Below are 7,240 nucleotides of genomic sequence, written 5' to 3'. Positions count from 1 at the left end.
CAATACTGTCGGCCTAGCGATTGTCAAGAGAATTCCATTTTTAGTTTTGGCAAATATTGACCCAAGTCACTTTTTATTTTCAATTTTTATCACAAGCTATTTCATAAGATTCTCCTGTGAAGAAATATTTTATTAACCGGTTTATTTTGTTAAGTTGAATAGGCTAATAAAAAGAAAGAGGGTCAATTTAACAGCTGGATAGTAAGCTTAATATTTTGTTCTTCTTTCGCTGTTGTGTAATTTTTTTAATGTCTGAAGATATAAGGGATTTAAGTCTGAGGCGCAGAATTGTTCTGTTATGAAAGAGGTACATTTTATATGGCCGGTATATAATCAAGACGTGGTATCTATGCAGGCAGGATGATTGTTGAGTATCTCTACTCTTTCTGTAAACTATTCTAAGGAGTACGAAATTGCATAAAGACAAGTCTACATCTGTTATATCCTACGTAAGCAATAAATCATTCTGTAATTTTGGTTTGAACCTGATTTTCTTTTAAGATTAAAGGCATAAGAATAAAAATATATTATTGATAAAATAAAGTGATCCCTTTGCCAGGAATCTTTGTTGTTTAACATTTACTTTATTTTGTTTCACATTTTTAACATTTACTATGCAAATTAATTGTTCTTTTTATTTTAGAGCTTTTTTCCTAAAAGTATTTAAAATAAACTTGTTCCTAAAAAAAATCCTGAAATGTATTCCCTGACACCCAAACACCACTGCTATTTTGGCGTCTGCGCCCCCCCCCCCTCTATAAAATTATCTGCCGGTGCCCTTGTAATGAATTATAAAACTTTATCGTAAGAAGAGAGTGTTTGAAGAGGGCACAGCTCCCTCACGTAAGAAATGATGTCACTTTGATTTAAATTTTAATTTGGCTCTTTATTTTCATTTGGAAATTTTTTGGTTTGCATAGTCAAACTAAAGTTTAATACAATCACTAGCTTTCTTGGGCATCAATTAAAATAATCGTCATTACATTCATATATGTGTCACTTCTTAAATACATTCTAAGATCACGCTGGCTATACATGACGTATAAAAACAAGAGAGGGAAAGAAATAATAAAAGGAAAATGAAATAAAAAAGATGATAAAACGAGGATTTTGTCAACCAGTGGCGAAAAATGAAGACGAAGAATAATCAAATATTTCGACAAGGACCTCCACCAAGTCGTCTTCAGTGCTAAAAAAATTAAACAAAATCTAAGCTTCCGAAGTAAATCTAACGAGAGCAGAATATACACTGAATAAGAATAAACATCCAGAAATAAATTATAGAAACAATCACCATTGGATTGAATAGGTATTTGGTCTAAATCATTCACTGCTTTTGGCATCCGTCAATAAGTTTGAAGGCAAAAGAGGAATTTAGAACAGTTTTTGGAGGCTCCCACCTGCCCAGAGTCTCAGGCGAATGACCCAAAATTGAAGATTTTTTGAAAAGTTGAAATTTGCTCAGAATGCTGGACTGAGCTGGGGCATTGAATAGATACTATTTGCAAAGTGATTGGTGATGGTGGGCATCCGTTAACAAGTGTTAAATTTGAGACAAGAATTTGAAACAATATTTTCAAAAACACACAATATGAAACAATGTGTGTGGAAACACACAATATGGATATCAAACAAGTTTGCAAGGGGGTGCCTATATACTATGTTAAAAATAATTTCGGCATGAGTGCTTATAGAACCTGTGTGGAAAGTAGTTTGGTTCCAAGGGCGAACGTCATGGCGATTCGCTCTTTACAGTTTAAAAACTACATAGTTAGAGTAGACAAGAACGCCACGACAGCCATCGAACAAAGTCTATTTACGTGAGGGTGGTGTGAAGGTACTACCCCATGGACACTACCGTATTTCCGATCGTGTTGTATGTATGGATTAAAGAAAACAACTCGGTCTGGATAAATTCACCTAAAGTCAATAATAATACTACTACTAAGTGAGTGGTGGTTGGAAAATTATGTCTTTTCTTTTCTTCTTCATCAATATATTCCATCAATGTTGAACAGCAGCAGCAAAGTTCATGTGCACGTGTTTGCAAGACAGAGTTATTATTATTATTATTATTATATTTTCAACGTATTTTTTTCATAATTAAAAATTGCACCTTGGCACCCCTGCCCTCCACAGTGCTCCACGACTTCCGGCCTGACTTTCGGCCACCACAGCGGCCACCCCAGGGGGGATTTCATTTCTAAATTTATTTATATTTACAAAAATGTAGTCTTTATGTGTGTATATATTTATTATTGTGGTTGTTGTAAATAAAATAAAATGAAAAAATGTTGATTTTTTAAACCAGTCTGTGATATTACTATTATGTGTATTAAACTGTAATTTTTTTTATTCTGTTGACTAAAAATATTTATTTGTAAAGTCCTACTTTTAATACTACTAATTTTGAAATGCTAAGTAAAAATATTTATCATATATAAATAAAAGAATATATGATTCTAAATTGTTGTTGTTGTTGTTACTCTGGAACATCATGCTAGGACGGATAGAACTGCGATAAGAAAGTTATTTATTCATTAGACAACTATAGTTTACAGTTAGTTGTAGTGCAGTGGTTGAAGCCAAAACAATATTTACCAATTTAAAACACCATTGAGATCATTTCTTTATGGTCCCTCAATGTCGAGAAAGACAACACTTTTAACTAAAATAATTAAAAATTGTGATAAAACGTTTATGGAAAAGATGAAAAAAATACTATTGCTATAGTCTTTGACAAGAGTTATATAATAAAATAAAGGTTATTGCAGCAGCAACACCAGATACTGTGCAGGTTAAATTCATACGGGTAGTTGATGTTTCCAATATTATTGAACCAAACTCTTGGCGAACTATTGATAATTTAGCTGAATCCATTGAACAATGGTCTCAGGAAATGCTACAATTGTTTACTGTTTGCTCACATCATAAACAAATTCCATAACCCCAGTTTTACACAATATCTTTCATCAGAGCAAATGTATGAGAATACTTGCATTGAACTGTACCAGCTATATCATTTACAGAGTTGTTCGGGATTCAAGTTTTCTAATAGCTTTCAATAAATAAATATATCCCGGTGCTCCAAAACTTCTTCTTTCAGCGTAACGTAAGGCAACAAATAAACCCTATGATTACACTCTATTAGATCTTAACTAAAACACGCCTGAGGAGCTGCGTGTAGTCAGAGACATTCTTGACAATGAAATTACAGTATATCTTCTGGCGAACAGTAAAAAAGGTCATTAGTTGCCATCATAACACCGAAGAAACTACATGAAAATAGACATTTATTTTCCGTTCTAAGCAGTTCAAAACCACCACTTAGGAAAGCCATACTCAAACATGGTATTGATAAAGAATTCATTAATCTAATATCTGAACTTTGTTTATATTTAACCGAGGGTAAGGTTCACTTACCAGAAGGTGTTAGAGAACAGACGAAGCAACATCGTTCCATTGTACGTGCCTTGGCTTGCAAAACGAAAAGAAAAGATTTTAAAAGAAAACGTCTTCTCCAAGCGGGTGGTAGGTTTTTTACACTTTTACTGCCAATAATTGCAGGACTTGCAAACAGTTTTTTCTAGATGGCTAAACCCTACAAATCGACGCCAATAGAACTCACCCTTTTACCAATGGAACACTTCGAGGACATGCTAAGTAAATTCAATAATGATGAGAATATTACCGATGACGAAAAACTAGTTTTACTTCAAGATACATTTCGACGAGTGCACAAACATAAAACCTTTCGCGAGAGACCTGTCAATGTAAGTGTGTTTGATCCCAAAAAACATCTATTCAACATTCTCCTGGAACAATCGTACAATCAAAGAAGGAGGAACTGAATTCTATCCTTCTGTGAAGTGTTGGAGACCTACTACCCCACTCATATCGTGAACAAAGTAAAAGAATCTTAATATAACTCATGTTGGAAAGTTGCCAAGATCACATTAAATTTGCTACTTATGGGAACCGATTCATAACTCAAGGAAATAGTCATAATCTACTTTATTTAGTTTTTGATATGGTTAAAAACAGTAAATTACTAACATAATTTGAAAATAATCTATACAATTTTTAGATACATTAAACGTCCATATAAGTATTATTTACAATAAGTAAATCATAAATAGATTAAATGATCAGATTACTACTAGTCCTCTAACAACAAATCCACCATTTTAAAAAAAGAAGAGGAAGATTTTGAATCTATAAAAGAAAATAGTAGCACATCTAGTAGACTCAATGTTGGTTTGATGACATCAATGGCGATTGTGTCTGGGAGACAAAAGACAAGAATTATTGATATCTACTCATGGCCTCCATCAGCATCAGTCGCTAGTATGCAAAAGGGTAGTGGATATTGCACTACGTGATTGAGTTCAAAATGGTTGAAGTTTTGAAACACGTTCTTGAAATATCGGTGAAATGGGAACTCTATGTTCCCCCACAAAACTTTCCAAAGTCTTCACTGGTATTGACACCAAAAGTGCGAAAGAGTATTTACAAAATGAACCAAGTTACACTCTACATCGAAATGTTAGGGTTCATGGTAATCATTATCTAAAAACTAAAGCCTTTTTGTCACTGCATATAAAGCAAGCAGATCTTTTAACTGCAGATGAGATTCAAAGACGTCACAATATACCCTAGAAATATGTTCTACTTGCAATCAGTGTCTTTAGTCGTTATACATATGCTATTCCATTGCGGACAAGGAGAGATGTTGAAGTTGCTCAGGCTTTAGATAGTATTCTTGAACAAGATTGCTATAAAATAAATTCAAACGGATCGTGGTAGTGAATTTGTTAATCTACATGTGGAAAAGGTAGTATTGAAATACAATACAATGCTCCATCATAGTCATTGTCCAATAAATGCTGGATTGACCGAGCAATTGATAAAAACTATTCGACTTTTATTTTCGAGATATTGTAGATTGAAAAATACTGCTGCTTTTATTCAAGATATAGATAAAACCATGCAAATTTATAATCAATGACCCCATCAGTCTCTGTCCAACGTTAGCTCTCAGAAAGTTCATAAAGGTGATCATTATAGACTTGACACTCTTCTTAAACAATATTTCAGTTCCAGTTCCATTGAAAAGGTTGTGAATAAAAAAATTCAATACCTGTGATGCTGTTGAAACTAATAGAACAACTAACATTTTTTGAAAAGGGGAATTACTTATGGTCCACTGAACTTTTTAAAGTGTCAAAAATCCTAGACACTAAACCCATGATATATCCTCTACGAGACACCAAAGATGAAGAGATTCTCGGCAATTTTAATAATTATGAATTACAAAAAGTTAAAAATGATAACGAAATCTATCAAATTGAAAAGATATTAAAGAGTCGTGCACACATGGGCAAGAGACAGTTGCTTGTTCGTTGGCTAGGATACAACTCTTATCTTGATTTTTTGGTAGCAGTTGAAGACATTAACAACGCCCAATGATTTCTATGTGGCATTCTTGTCCTATGTATATGATCCACTCTACAATGATTTAAATAAAACAAGGGATTTTTGGTCAAGAGTCTCTCCCACCATTAAATTCGATGGCGAGTATGAAGTTGCTCTTGTCGATTGTATTCTCAAAAATACATATGTTATCCTCCGAAAAGATCATATATATGATATAAAAATTAGACAACATCATTGGCCACTCGTTAACGATCATCCGATAGAAGATATGAATTCAATTTGAATAACCCTTCGTCACATTATCATACGAGGAATTTGGTAGTATGAATGATTTGTGTCGTGCTATCATATAGAAGAATTTCCGCTCGTAAAAATGGAGCCATTCAATTCAGCTATTCAATGGAAGAGGGCATGTTCAGGACATTAGTTCACTCATTGACAATCAAAAGGTTAATCTCAATGATAATCTAAGAGATGTTATTGGTTTTAAACACAATATAATCAATGATAAAAGTACACGAAGCACTAATGGCATAGATCGTGTCATTTTCAATGACTATCCGCCTGCGTTCTCTTCGAAGAGTTGTATATTTATTTACGCTTCATCTGTTGAAACATCCAGATTTGGTAATATCTTTGCCCCCTCCTACGAGTTTTTAAACAAAAAACCAGTCAAGATCACATTCTTCAATAAAGTATAAAGCATCTTCATTATATACCTGTAAATACTTCCTATTTGGAACTCTGTCAATTAATATAAGAACTCAATTAGGTGATTATTTAGCAAGGTTAGAAAGGTTTGGCAGTGATTACATGTCATTTTTTACCCGTTGTCCTTCAATAACAAGATGTCTAATAGAAAAATAGCATTTGTTTGTTCTGATACTGATTTGCTGTGTTGCTATTCTTGGTCAACGATAAATGGTTCTTGGAATAAACTATTACAAAGGTCTTTCAATAATGTTGGGCTATGGTCTTGGCAGTTGGTTTTCTAAGCTGTTTCGCTCTGTACTACCCTTGGCTAAAAATATATTGTGCCGGCTGTGGCAGATATTATATCCTATACACTACACGATTGGGCTCTGGCAAGGATTAAAAAAAACGTATTTAGGAAAATCTCAGGTCCGGTGATCTAACTCTTGGCGAGCAACTGAAATCTCGTCAAAATGGAAAAGGTTTAAAAACGTCAAGAAACAGTGCATCATTCATCAGTCTCTACTCGCGTCGGAAACGAAAGGCATTCCTCTTGTCAAAGAAGAAGATGAAAAAGAAACCAAGGAAGAGAACTGTTAGATCAAAACAGGATTTCTTTTTCTAGACTGAACAATGGCATTTCTACCACATAATGATTCCCATCCGCCAATCACTTCACCTTTAAATCTATTCAAAGCAGAAAATGTTGATATGAGTGACTCCTCCCTATCATTTGCAACACATCTTTCCTACATCAGCGCCATAATCTTGCGATAGGTAGGTATGATTAATCGTGTAAATTATTTTCTTCCTCCCGATATCCTTGTCACGCTTTCTTACTCTTGTATCTACCCATATATCTCATGCTGCGGATCTGTTTGGGCCACACTTATCCTTCAGTTACCAGTAAATTATAATCTGCCCAAAACCGTGCCGTCAAAGCAGTTTTTCAGCTGCCCTGAATATATCCCACCCAGGACTTGTACTCCGATTTTGGCATTATCTCTTTCGAACAAATCCTCATAAAATTAAATCTATCCCATGCATACTCCTCTTACCATAAAAATCTTCCTCCCCAATTGTTATCTTATTTTAATAGTAATAATTCCAC

Source organism: Artemia sp. Qi Xiang Cuo, chromosome 12 (genome assembly GCF_049724085.1).
Source record: "Artemia sp. Qi Xiang Cuo chromosome 12, ASM4972408v1, whole genome shotgun sequence".
NCBI classification, from domain to species: domain Eukaryota; kingdom Metazoa; phylum Arthropoda; class Branchiopoda; order Anostraca; family Artemiidae; genus Artemia; species Artemia sp. Qi Xiang Cuo.
Note: the sequence above shows the minus strand (reverse complement) of the source record.